The sequence below is a fragment of the Xyrauchen texanus genome, chromosome 27, assembly GCF_025860055.1.
Source record: "Xyrauchen texanus isolate HMW12.3.18 chromosome 27, RBS_HiC_50CHRs, whole genome shotgun sequence".
NCBI classification, from domain to species: Eukaryota; Metazoa; Chordata; class Actinopteri; order Cypriniformes; family Catostomidae; genus Xyrauchen; species Xyrauchen texanus.
Genome location: NC_068302.1, coordinates 8,302,164 through 8,316,650, shown reverse-complemented (window position 1 = coordinate 8,316,650; position 14,487 = coordinate 8,302,164). Strand labels below are relative to the sequence as shown.

Below are 14,487 nucleotides of genomic sequence, written 5' to 3'. Positions count from 1 at the left end.
GGCATGGTGCCCATGGCAGCACATCAAGAAGGAAGAAGCTGCTTTCCAAAAAAAAACTTGCCAAAGACCACCTTGACACTTCACAACACAACTGAAAAATAAATGCTCTGGACTGATGAATCTATTATTGAATTGTCTGTGAAGAACACGCAGCACTATGTATGGCGTAAAAAAGGGGACCGCATACCAACATAAAAACATCATCATGAAAAATGAATTCCCAAGTTTATCAAGATATGCTACAATATAATGAAGCACCAGCTGATGCTCAGTAGAAGTTAGATGAGCAGGACAATGACCTACAGAATGGCCTAAAAAAAAATGTATCCACCTTTTGGAGTGTTGCAGTCAGAGCCCAGATCTTAACCCAATAGAGATGCTGTGGAATGACCTCAAGAGAGCTGTTCTCACCAGACATCCTAAGAATATGGCTGGGCTGAAGCAGTTCTGTTAGGAAGAATAGTCTAAAATTCCTTCTGAGAATTGTGCAGGTCTAATCCACAGCTACCAAAAACAAAGAACAAAATGTTCGCTTCATACATCTCTGTGATGTGCGGTCATTAGAGGGATGATGTAAGCTCTTGGTAAGGTCACGCATCACATGTAGGAGGAGTCAGGAAGTGCATCATTGTTTACATTGTTTTTTATTATTATTATTTTGAAATTATTTTAAATAATATTTTATAATATTTTGAAATTATTTTGGACTGTTTTAGTTTGTGAACTGCGCTTGGTCTGTGCTCTGTGCAAGATTCTATTGTAAACAATGATGCGCTTCATGCCTCCTTTCCAACGAGTTTACGTCATCCCTCAAATGAGCATACGGAAGAGATGTACGGAAGCAAACGTTTGTATTTAAAGTATTGGATTATTTTGATGCACCATAAATATGCGTTTTGGACTGTCAAAAATGGAGCACATTCACTTGCATTGTTTAGAGGACGAGGCCTGAAATGAAATCCTAAAAGTCTTAAATTCTTTTTGATGAAGAAAGAAACTTAGATACATCTTGGATGGACTGAGTGTGAGTAAAATATCAGCAAACTTTCATTTTTGGGTGAACTATTCCTTTAATACACCGATGGTTTTTCAGACTGCTTTATCCTAATGTCAGATGAGAGACTTGGAGATCTTATTAGAATGTGAAGCCGTCAAACTAAAGTGACTCTTTTTAATATCATCGCTGAGGCATGAGAAGTGATGCTTAGATTACTCTGGGTGGATATGAAATTTATAAAGCAGATTCAGTCAGGAGAGATATTCAGAGTTGCCGTGTATAAAAGAAGACAAAGTATAGAATAATAGGACCCTCTCATAAGCTCACATATCCTGTTCAGTTTGTTTGTTGGCATTTACACAAGCAGAATGTGTAATTATGCTAATTATAATATTAGTTGCTTGTCCCTGATCTTGGGTAAATTAAAATAAGTTTGTTTTCCACAGTCAATCAGATGTAATAGTTCAGCCAAAATGTTCCAAGAGATTCTCAATTAATCACATCTGTTGGAGTTACATTTAGAAGCAGACCCTGAAACCAACAAAAGTCTTTTATATAAAGAAACAGATTCTTGAGGTCAAAAAACTATCATAGAATTACATTGAAGGAGGGTCCTGAGCCATATCTAGGGACCAGTATAAAATAGAGACTTGATGGTTTGAGCTGAATCCAGTGGCAAGAAATCAACTGAACATCAATATATGCTGGTTGGTGCAGCCAAACGACTGTTCCTATAAACGTTTTTATTTCTGCAGTCCATGGATTCCAATCACTTTTATTCCTATAAATTCAATGTTCTATAAATGCACACAGCCAGTGGTGGTGAGGTCTTCTATAGGTCTGTTTCAAATTACATCCATCTATCAGCTCAGAGTGCCATTGGATTCCAGGTATCAGTTATTAAAGCAGATGACAGTCTGAGAACAGAGATATAAAGGCAATCTCAGTAAAAATACACACTGGAAACTTTAGCAATTTCTCTTCCTTAGCATCCATTCTGGAAAAGGCTGGGCACGTTTATGCATAAATTCTCCCAAATGTCCCAGTTCAGTCAAATCCCTCCTCGCCCCGCTTCTCCATTCGCTCTTTTTATTTGTTTTTGCCATGGACAAAGATTTTGGGATGTTTGCCATGAGATCCATCAGTCATAATGATATAGCAGCAAAAGGTCATGCTTGTCAGTGGGGTTCAAAAGTCTAAGAGCCAGATGGTGAGAACATGCTGGTAAATGTAATAGTTTTTTCTTCCATAACAAACTGCATTATCAGCATAACAAACAGTTGAGTGAAAAGTTGGATTGACAATGAATTTCTGGATTCAAAGTATTTTCTATGTCCCCCTTTTGCTGTATGACAGCATGCACTCTTTGTGTAAAAACCAATGATTATGATATCCAGCTAGATTTGAGAATATTCTAAAGAGCATTCTTTTGTGCAGCCAAAAAACCTGACGCTTTGTTAAAGGGAGTTAACAAGGTCAATGTCAAATCTACTTACATTTAATTAGGTGACCTAGAAATAGTTCAGAATCTTCTTCTTTTCAATTATTCCACACAATATTTATTTTTTGGTCAGAAAAGTCCAAATGAATTTTTGTGTTAAAGGGGTCATGACATGAGAAACCAAATTTGCCTTGATCTTTTGGTATATAAGAGGTCTTTGTATCATTAAAACGTCCTGCAAGTTTAATATTTTAAGACGTCCTCCCCATTCTAAACGAATCATTTATTTAATCAAGCTCAAAATACAGCTCGTTCTGGATTCATGGTTAGAAGTGACGTGTCGGTTAGAAGTGACGTACCAGCGTTTGCATATGACCGCCTCCAGCACAAGATAACTACGCTTTAAGCGCAAGACAACTACGCTCATTTCGTATCGCCGTGCGCCTCACAAGTGTTCAGTCGATGGACAGCGAGCTCTGACAGAGACTACTTGTGCACAGGAAAATTACGATGCCACACAGATGTGCTGTTCCTGGCTGTGGTCAAACAAAACCTCTGAATAAGCTACCAAAAGATCCAGACGTCAGGGAAAAATGGATGCAGTTTATTTTTTGCGGACGACCCAGTCATGGCAGTGTTAACTTAAGCGTTTGTTCTGTACATTTTAAGGATGACTGTTTTGAGAACAAATCTCAATATGATGCTGGCTTTGCCAGAAAACTGTTGCTCAAAGATAAGTCCGTGCCGACTATTCTGGGAACAACGACGACGCAAACTGTAAGTAATCTATTTTAAACTTTAAACTACTTTTTAAAGTGCAATTTCATTCATTATGAATAATCACAGTGTTTTTACTTAGTTTACTTGCATATTGTTCTGGCTGGAGGCGTCAATAATTGATACATAGGCACTGACGTTAGCCAATCATAACAGTGGGCGTTAACACTGAAGTCTTAAATGGAAAACGCCCCCAAAACAGACTGTTTGAATCAGAGGATGAGAAACAGGGTGGGAAAAGGTCATAAATCACTAGATTTTAAAAGTTTTTCTTAAAAAAAAATATATTAATACTATAATTGCACCTAAGGGAACATAATAATACAATAAAAAAAACCATGTCATGACCTCTTTAATCAATATTATGCCACAAATGCTGTCGATTGAGCTTTACTGTATTGAACCCTGGAATATTTCTTTAACCACTGGAGTCTTATGGATTACTTTTATGCTGCCTTTATTTGCTTTTGGAGCTTCAAAATTTTGGTACACATTGACTTGCTTTGTAAGGACCAACAGAGCTGAAATGTTCTTTAAAATCTTTGTTTGTGTTCATCAGAAGAAAGAAAGTCATACACATCTGGGATGGCATGAGGGTGAGTAAATGATGAGAGAATGTTCATTTTGGGGGGAGCTACTCCTTTAAGATTGTCTTTGATAAGGGATTACAGTATAAATGGGTTAAATAATAACTAATAAGTCATTTATAAAAATGCATTATAAATCACTGATATGGCACTATTACAACATGCATAAAAAAGGAGGCTTTCTTGCAATACCTGCTAAAATGTGAGCCATTTAACCTCACATGTTATAATAACACATATTCAACATTAGTAACCTACAAAAACGTACCTTTAATGTAAAATGGACACCTGAGAAACAATTATTAGGAAGTTGCTAACATTAGAAAATTGTACATAAAAGTTCATGTTGAATGGTCATCGGGCTTTATGATATGATACATGCTGTGAATGAGCATGAAGATCTTAAAAGTGTTTTTGCAGAGGACCTTTCCCCCACTATTTGGCATGTATTGCATGAAAATTGCCCTTTTTTATGCATGTTGCAATAATTGTATAAAAATGATTTATAATGCGTTGGTAAATGACTTATTACCCCTTTATAAACCCTTAACAAAGGGAACACTACTTTAAATGTTACCATGTTTCAAAATCACAGGAGATTTTGAAGTCTTAGGGTGTGTTCACACTTGTAGATCGGTTTTCTTGGTCCTCTTGATCCGGACCAAAAAAGAAAATGATACCCTTAGTCATGGTTCGCTTAACGTTCACACTGGTATTTTTAACACCGAACCTAACGATACAAAACTAAAGGCATCAGGAAAAGTCACAGCCTGATTGGACAGCTTTTATGATGTATATTTTTGACGGAACTTGCTGATCATCCAAAACAATGCTGGCTGCTGGGCGAAATGCACTCGTTTTATTTATAGATGAATATATGGTGTTATTTCTACCTGCTGAGAATAAATGAAGAGCTAATAAAATGTGTAAAGGAGTTAAAACAGTGCCAGGAATTCCTCCGTTGCACAGACAAACGAAGATGTGCTGCAAGGACGGCTGACGGTGGTTCCGATGCCTGTACCAAACTGTAACGGGCAACATAGCTCCTATGATGAGAAAAACGAGGAATGCTTGAGATCAGTATTAGGCAAATTACTTCCTGTTTTTGGTCAGTTTGGACGTCTTTGGTCCATATTGCATTCATGTATCAATCAAACCACACCAGAGTTCGTTTGAATGCGGACCGAGACCCGCACCAAGGTTGGAATGGTAGCGTTCACACTTGTTCAAATTAACCGCACTAACAGAGCAATCGTATCAGAGCTCGTTTTAATCTAATCAAACCTGCCAAGTGTTAATACACACTTAGAAATGCATAATTAGCGATGCTTGCTAAACTGGTTAGCATTTGACCTGTTAGCCTATACTGCTAGATGCCATAACTACCATAACTTCATTCTGTTGTCGAAAAGCATGCTTCCTTTTTGAGTTTCATTCAAAAGTAGCCTTGTATTTTGATGAAATAAAATGTTTTTGACCACCTGCCTAATATGCTGTTGGCCCTTCACGTGTAGCCAAAACAGCGCCGACCCGCCAAGGCATGGACTCTACAAAACCTGTGAAGGTGTCCTGTGGTATCTGGCACCAAGACATTAAATGCATATCCTTCAAGTCCTTTAAGTTGCGAGGTGGAGCTGCAGTGGATCAGACTTGTTGGTCCAGCACATCCAACAGATGCTCAACTGGATTTAGATTTGTGGAATTTGGAGGCCAGGGCATCATGTTACTTAAACCATTCCCGAACAATGCGTACAGTGTGTCTGGGCACATTATCCTGCTGAAAGAGGCCACTGCCATCAGGGAATACAATTGCCATGAAGGGGTGTACCTGGTTTGCAACAAAGTTTAGGTAGATGGCATGTGTCAAATTGGCATCCACATGAATGGCCGGACCTAGGGTTTCCCAGCAGAACATTACCCAGACAATCACACTTCCTCCACCACCTTGTTGTCTTCCCACAGTGCCTCCTGGTACCATTACTTCCTTAGGTAAACGGCACACACGTACATGGCCATCCATGTAATGTTAAAGAAAATGGGATTCATCGGATCAAGCAACCTTCCACTGCTCCAAGGTCCAGTTCTGAGTCTCACGAGGCCATTGTAGGTGCTTTTGACGATGGACAGGGGTCATCATGGGCACTCTGACTGGTCTGCTGCTACGCAGCCCCATACACAGCAGGGTACGATGCTCTGTGTGTTGTGACAAATTCCTCCCGTAACTATCATAATGATTTTCTGTGATTTATAACACAGTAGACCAGGGGTCGGTAACCTATGGCACGCATGCCAGCATTGGCACGCAGAGAGGTAATCACTGGCACGCCAGCAACAAAGAGAGAGGGGTAGACTATGTTATTCATATGAAATTCCGCACATGCATTCCAATCTACATCTTGATGTAATCCTTCCTCATGATCATGCAGTATGTTTTCATGAAAGGGAGGCTAAACAAAGAGTTCAAATGTAACGAGACTGCAGTATACCCAACAGACTCGTGCAGTGCGTACAAGCCATTCGTGCATCACGAAACTGCAGCACTTCACTTTTTGGAGTGTTTCGTTCAGGCTGCACGGATGACGGCCTACATTCCATGTTTCATTTGTTTCTTTAAGCTTTCAGAACAACATGTGATACAATAAGGAAAACACCACTATTAATCCTTGATATTTCCAGCCCAACGTACAGGTACACCCTCCTTGAACCATGGTAACACTCAAAATTACATAAAACGATTAACAGAGAAAACATAAACCCACATGTGGGCAGTGTTGTAGTCAAGATCACCTAAACTGAGACCAAATCTCAAGACCAAGACCAGAGTGTATCGAGTCCGAGACAAGATCAAGACTTTGAAGGGTTGAGACCAAGTCAAGACCAAGACTTTGAGGGGTTGAGACTGAGTCAAGACCAAGACCAGACCTGTGCGAGTCCCACAATTCATGACACACTTACGATAAAATGTGGAACAGGCAAAACACCTCCTTAAATTGATCAGAAAGATCCACATTCCCATAAAAACACAAATGAAGATTCCTCTTCATTCACATCTTTATTGCCATATATATATATATATATATATATATATATATATATATATATATATATATATGCACACACGTTGTGTGTGTGTGTGTGTGTGTGTGTGTGTGTGTGTCAGTGTACCATGAGAAATATCTTGATAAAATAATCAAAAGTCATTGCAGAGGTGAATTTTATGTGTGTGAATTTTCCTTTGATTCTATGAGCAAACAAATACATACAAACACTAAGGGGCTGAAATCAACTTAACCTTCTTTATTCAACACTCCTTTTCCAAGTTTTACCATCCACCTAAAACAATAAAATTTTTGTGCAAGCATGGTTTAGGTTTTCTGGATGACTCTTCACCTAGAATCCATCAAGTAGCATAAGTATATAAACAAATATTTAATACTTAAGTCTTCACTTTTCTCTGTCTTTTTTTAACCAACAACAAGCCTTGTACAAATGTGTGCAATTTGCTAACCACATAGCTATTTAAAATGCAAATTTTTTCATGTGCCAAATAGCTGACAAGCAACTTGCCCTAAAAAACAGTAAATAGGCTACTGTACAAATATGCTAATATGTATAGCCAATACTTGCTAAATCTCTTTGGGTGAGGGGTGAAGACTGCTAACATTAGCTAGCTAGCATTGCTAGCATCACATAAACCTAGCTTACCTTTCTTTATGCTTCCTTACTAAGTGCCGATAAAAGTTTGACGTTGTCCCAGTCATCTCGGTATATACTGCGGTGTGTTTTCTTTTGGATGCTTTTTTGCAGATTAACTCTTTGTGGTTTAGGTCAGTGTTTCCCAACCTTTTTTCTGCCATGGGCGGCATAATTTTTACGATTATGAAACACTACCCCACATTACCATCGTCGATAGTTTTCCTTTTCAATAATGTTTTCTGTCTGTATTAGTAGCGTGAACCCGTAATGATTAAAATTCGGCTATGCAACAAAACTCATGTAACATAGGTAGGCTGTATAATGAGGTCACAAATGCCAAAAGCACTAATTGGATAATGAAAAACCAACTAAATTGTGTCTTTTCCAATTTGTAGATTTGTTCTTGCAAATACATTTTGTAATTCTTATATATTTACGGTATATTCCGGAAATAAAGTCGCACCTGGTCAAAATCACGTTGTTGATGAAGAGAAGAATAAATACATAAGTCACAGTGACAGAGGTTGGATCCGGCAGGCACCAGGACCCGGGAGCAGCCGCCCCGGCCACCATTTGCTGGTTCAGATGTCAAACGCACTCAGTGAAGATTTCAGTACCTCAGAATCTACACATCGTATCACAGTGTTTTGGACTTGTCGTATCACAGTGTTTTGGACTTGTTTAAAACAGGATAATTTGCTTTAAGTAACAGTTTCTCATATTCTTTTTATGTTTCATGTAAGCCACATCTGTTCATAACATCTGTTACTCTATGTTGTGCACAAATAAACAGCTTTTTGTCTGTGAGTAAAACAACACCCTTTTTGCATTCTGTTCATTCAATCGGTTCACTCACTGAATGTTTTTACTACAACTGTGATGATGAAGCATCATTTTGTGGGCATGTGAAGTGTTGCGTTTGACAGTGGACTAGATTTTGTTAGAACAATAATGTTATGATATACAAAATATTTTAACTGGTTGCATAAAATACTTTGTAATAGAAAATATACTGAATTGGTAACTTTAAAACTATTCTATCATCTCTATGCCTCCACTAAAATACCGGAAATAAACTGTAATATATTTTGAGGAATTTTATAATGTTCCATGAGTAATGCACATGCATTTTATCAAGCCTTGTGCTATTTCTGTTTGTAGATTGTCTTCTTCTCTTGTCCCAGAGACAGTGTTGCAAGCCTCGACCGTCCCAGACTCAGTATTGCAAGTCTCGTCTTTCCCAGAGCTAGCCTTGCAAGCCATGCCCGTCCCATGGGTGTCTAATCTGGTTCCAGTGGTCTCTAAGCTCCCTTCAACTGAGACCACTTTCTCCCCAGCCTTAGTGGTTCTGGAGATCTCCTTCATCGATCCTCCCATGGCTCAGCCCATCGAGCCTTCTACAGCTCTTCCTTCGTTCATCTATCCTCCCATGGCTCAGCCCCTCAAGCCTTCCATGGCTATGACTTCCTTTATCGAGCCTCCCATGGCTCAGCCCCTCGAGCCTTCCACGGCTCCGCCATCCTTCATCATGCCTCCCAAAGGCTCCACCTTCCAAGCCTCCCACAGCAGTGCTTATGGCCATCTGGAAGAGGAGAAGGAGAAGAAGTTTCTGCCAGCGCTCACGGCCACAGAGGTCGCCCACCTGTCACTGCCAGTGCCCACAGCCACGAAGGCCGTTACCCTGTTACTGCTTGTGCTCACAAGCACGGAGGTCGTTCCCCTGTCACTGCAAGTGTTCACGGCCATGGGGGCCATTCCCCTATCACTGTCTGTGCTCACGACCATGGAGGTTGTTCCTCTATCACTGCCTGTGCTAATGAGCATGGAGGTCATTCCCCTGCCAGTGCCCATGGCCACGGAGGCCATTCCCTTGTCACTGCCCATGTTCACGACCACGTTGGTCATTTCCCCGTCACTGCCAGTGCCCATGGAGGCCGTTCCCCCATCACTGCCCGTGTTCACGAGCACAGAGGTCATTTCCCTGTCACTGCCAGTGCCCACGGCCATGAAGACCGTTTCCCAGTCGCTGCCAGCGCTCCTGACCAAGGAAACTTCTCCGTCTGAGTCTTCCATGACTCTGCCCTCTGAGTGTTCCACGACTCCACCCTCTGAGTCTCCACTCCTCCTGAGATTCCTCTTTTAGCGGCTCTGTCCGCCTCTTCTGAAACTCTTCCGCCAGCATTTCACATCAGTGTTCCTAACTGTTCCTTGTGTTGTTATTCCCATGTCTGTATATAATCCCTTGTGTTTCCTCACTCATTGTCTAGTCTTGTCTATAGTGGCATTGAGCTAAGTTGTTCTTTTGTTTATCAAGCCTTGCACTGTTTCTGTTTGTAGATTGTCTTCTTCATCATTAAAAACTGCAATTGGAGTCACTAACATCTTTCTCTTTGTTCATGCTGACATTAGGAGATGATCAGCGTTATTCACTTAACCTGTGAGTGGTCATAATGTTTTGACTCATCAGTGTACGTCTAAAAATGTTTATTATAATAAAGAGTTTTTTGGGGATAAGTTAAAAATAGACTTTTACCCTCTGAAAAAAACTATTCCATCCATAATAGTATCAAAGATGGAAAAATTATATTGTAAAACATTGAATCACAGAATAGAAAAAGTGTTTGGTTCCATATTCCTCCGTTCTATTTCTCCACTTTCTGCCCTAATAACAAGTTCCCACTCTCCATGCAATTTCAGAGAGCTAATAGCAATTCCATCATTATCCGAGCCTCACAAACTACATCCCGGAGAGAGGAGACATTTCGGCATGGCAGAGACACTAAACAAGCAGAGGAGGTGATTACACATGCAGCCTCTCTCAAACAGAGAATATGATGAAGTGTGTTAATCACTTTTTATCATATTTCTTGCAAATGTCTCAAAATATCATATGTATATTTGTTGATGTTGCAACTTTTATAGTTTCAAAGCTTGTTTATGTGACAAAAGCCATCATCCTTATAAATAAATACAAAGTTAATAAGATTTTGATACACAACAACAAACTGTGCTCAGATTGAGACACCAAAGTCTGCAATCAAAAGTGTGAGATCTCGATGTGAACTCAAACATCTCAGCAAATTCTCCCATTATTAAACAATCTGAGCTATTTTATCCATATTCATTTTAAACTATTGTATTTGTGTCTGGTGTTATTTCTCCTAAGGATTTTTAGGAGAAACTTCAGATACTTGAATGAAAAATAACTGAGAACTCAATTACGTCTCATGAGTTATGAAAGAGCAACCTCTGAGCAATAAACTTTTCCGTTGGGTACTTTCTGACCTTTGCTGGCACAATTACGAAAATTTATTGATTTCTAAATGTGAAGGTTAACTGTGAAATGAAGGGATTCACTGTTTTTAGAATGCCTGCTCTATATTCTTGGAAGATGCTCGGGGTGTCGTTGTATCTCCCCCTCCTTCACAATGGCAGTTTCTTTAATTAAAAAAAGCCATCAGGGATCTAAATATCATTCTTCTACCAAACACTGCTGTTTAGCATTGTGATGGATGCCGTGTGTCTGCCTCTCTGACTTTACGCTTAACATCATTTGTGCTTCAAAGGTAATGTACTGGGTTCAAAACAATTTAAGCACGCTATCGAATACCACAGACAAGAATTTTGACCTGTCCCTCAGTTTGTACAAACAAGCCAAAATTGTGTTTACAGTAATGCACTAACAATGGATGTCTTTGGGGAAAATGCATTGGAAGGTTTAAAAGCAGAATGCAGTTATGTGAAATTATTTGAGCTGTAAAGTTGCTAAATCAGGGTTTTTTTAAATGTGGGGTGCCTAACACTTTACATTTATATTCACTTTGTTTATAAAATTGATATTAAGGAGTTCATTAATTACTAATAACACATTTATAAATGCATTGATATGCAGTTATAACAACATGAATAAAAAAGGCAACTTTCATGCAATATTTGCCAAATAGTGAGCATTTTAACTTGTTAAATATTATAAAAGACTTAGAAAGGTATTTTATTACACTAGTCACCTTTTAACATGTTTATGTTCAAGTCTTGTGAGTATACCTTTGAAACATGTTTTTTTTTTTAAACATTTATTCTGATGCAAAACCTTGATCCATGGACTTCCAATGTAAGTGCATTTTTTTTTTTTAAATATTATTATTATTTTTTGTTGTTGTTGTTGATTTTTTTCACTTCCTGAAACTTCACAAATTTTTCTTCCCAATTCCTCTGGCAAAAATTGGCATACAGTGCATTCAGAGAGCATTCAGACCCCTTCATCAAATCCCATCTACACTCTATACCCCATAATGACAAAGCAATAACCAGATTTTTGATAACTTTGCAAATGTATTAAAAAGAAAAACTGAAATATCACATTGACATAAGTATTCAGACCCTTTGCTATGACACTTGAAATTTAAATAAGGTGCATCCCATTTCTCTGATCATCTTTGAGATGTTTCTACACTTTGACTGGAGTCCACCTGTGGTAAATTAAATTGATTTAAAATGATTTGGAAAGGCACACATATCAGAGCAAAAACCAAGTCATGACGTCAAAGAAACAGCCTGCAGAGCTCAGAGACAGGCTTGTGTCGAGGCACAGACATGAGAAGGCTACAAAATTGTTTTGGCTGCATTGAATGTTCCCAAGGGCACAGTGGCCTCCATTACTCTTAAATGGAAGAAGTTTAGAACAACCAGGACTCTTCCAAGAGCTGGGCTTTATGGCAGAGAGGCCAGACTGAAGCCTCTCAGTGCAAGAAAGCAAAAAAAGCACCTAAAGATCTCTCTGGTCTGATGAAATGAAGATTGAAATGTTTGGCCTCAATTCCAAGCATCATGTCTGGATGAAACCAGGCACTGCTCATCACCTGCACAAAACCATCCCAACGGCGAAGCATGGTGGTGGTAGCATCATGCTGTGGGGTTTGTTTTTCAGTGGCAGGAACTTGGGGACTGGTCAGGGATGAAGGAAAGCTGAACGGAGCAAAAAACAGAGATATCCTTAAAGAAAACCTGGTCCAGAGCACTCAGGACCTCAGACTGGGCAGAAGGTTTACCTTCCAAAAGAACAATGACCCTGAGCACACAGTCAAGACAATGCAAGAGTGGCTTAGGGACAACTCGGTGAATGTCCTTGAGTGGCCCAGCCAGAGACCGGACTTGAACCCAATCAAACATCTCTGGAGATATCTGAAAATGTCTGTCAACTGATGGTCCCCATCCAACCTGACAGAGCTTGAGAGGATCTGCAGAGAAGAATGGCAGAAAATCCCCAAATCCAGGTGTGCAAAGCATAATACCCAATTTTCGCATCATACCCAAAGAGACTTGAGGCTGTAATCACTGCCAAAGGTGCTTCAACTAAGTTCTGAGTTAAGGGTCTGAATACTTATGTCAATGCGACATTTAATTTTTTTCTTTTGAATAGTTATCAAAAAAATTATCAAAAATCAGTTTTTTGCTTTGTCATTATTGGGTATGAAGATTAGATTGATGTGAAAATAATAATTTAAAGCATATTAGCATAAGGCTGCATCACAAATTTCCAGAAGATACACGCTCGACTCGACTGCACATCCTAGCACAGAAACTGTTTTTATTCATTACGTGCTATGCTTGTCCTAGGCATAATAAATATGGGTGTGGATTTACTGTCCAGAACATGGAGACTTCACCTGCAAGTGGTGAGGCAGGTGAGGGAGAGATACAGGTAAGCTACAGTACTGTATATCTTTGCATCGCCCATAAATGCACACTTATTGTCATCTAAACCAGAGTGATAAACAATACAGCGTGAGAGACCCAGCGTGTGTGACAGAGACTGAATGCAGCCGGAGAAAATAATACTTTTGAGATTTTAAACTTTAGATAGTGGTTGAAAATGATGGGTTTTCAGTGGCTGACTCATAAACTTTTACATATGGTAAATCTTAAAAAATCTGTTACATCATTGGGAATCCACATATAATTATGGTCATTATTGGTATTAAGATGTTCACATTTAGTTTTACTTGATAGGGCTTCTCTTATCTTTCTTTCATAGTTCATAGTTTTCTTTCTCTCTCTCTCTCTCTCTCTCGCTCTCTCTCTTACTTCTCTAGTTGAGACTAAACCATCCTCATTTGTACAGGGGGTATGCATATGAATTTAATAGTACAACATCTTCATATTAGTGTACTATTTTTTAACAGAATATTCCAAAACAGTGATGTATGTTCAATCTAAAATAACATGAACCATCCATAAAGGTTTTCTGTGTTTTTTGTGCATATATCTCACATACATCTCTCTGTCTATCCCTTCTCAATTTTGTGCTGATGTGTCGGCTTGGATGGAGGAATGAACAAAGCTGAGCAACAGCACTGAGGAGAGAGGCAGACCACGCTCTCACTTAGTGTGACGGTCGCATGGACAACAACATATAGTATAGCAGAGAGAAACAAAGCAACACAAAGCAAGCAATAAATGTTTAGGAGTTAACAAAATATAAGGAGTCTTATACAGTACCACATTAAGATTTTATGAAGTAGTTTGGTGTTTACATTGAAGTGCTCTCACTGTAGCGGGCACTCTCAGGTACAGAGGAAGTCCAAAAAAGCTTGACATCTTTCAGAGTGACAAGCTCTGACTCAGGTAAGAGACTTCTTTTAATTTCATAGTAGCATCCTTCATCCCATTGTGATTTTCATTCTAAACGTAAATGGTAATTTTGGTGTATATTCTCAAGCGAAATGAGTAAAAGGGAAATAGGTGTGCCAGTCATTCTCCCACCTGGATAACCAAGGTGATGGTTTCATCTCCACCATTCAGCATCTTCAAAGCTGCTTCTCATACTGTTTTTGTACAAAGCTAATTATAATTACTATAAAATTACACTAACCCACATCCTAATCCTTCCACTAATGGAAAACTTTGCATTTTTACAATTTAAAAAAAGAGTATTTGCATTATTTGTGAATATATATATTCAATTAAGCTTAGACAAGCAATATATTTCC

General features: G+C 39.0%; 1 protein-coding gene across 1 annotated transcript in view; it reads left to right on the top strand.

Moving 5' to 3' along the window:
- The first annotated feature begins 14,005 nt into the window (after nucleotides 1-14,005).
- LOC127620822 (protein dispatched homolog 3-like) overlaps nucleotides 14,006-14,487 on the top strand; it is a 90,928-nt gene continuing 90,446 nt past the window's right edge. Inside the window, exon 1 of the mRNA XM_052094077.1 lies at nucleotides 14,006-14,122. The gene's annotated coding sequence lies outside the window, so the exon portion shown is untranslated. The remainder of the gene's footprint in view (nucleotides 14,123-14,487) is intronic.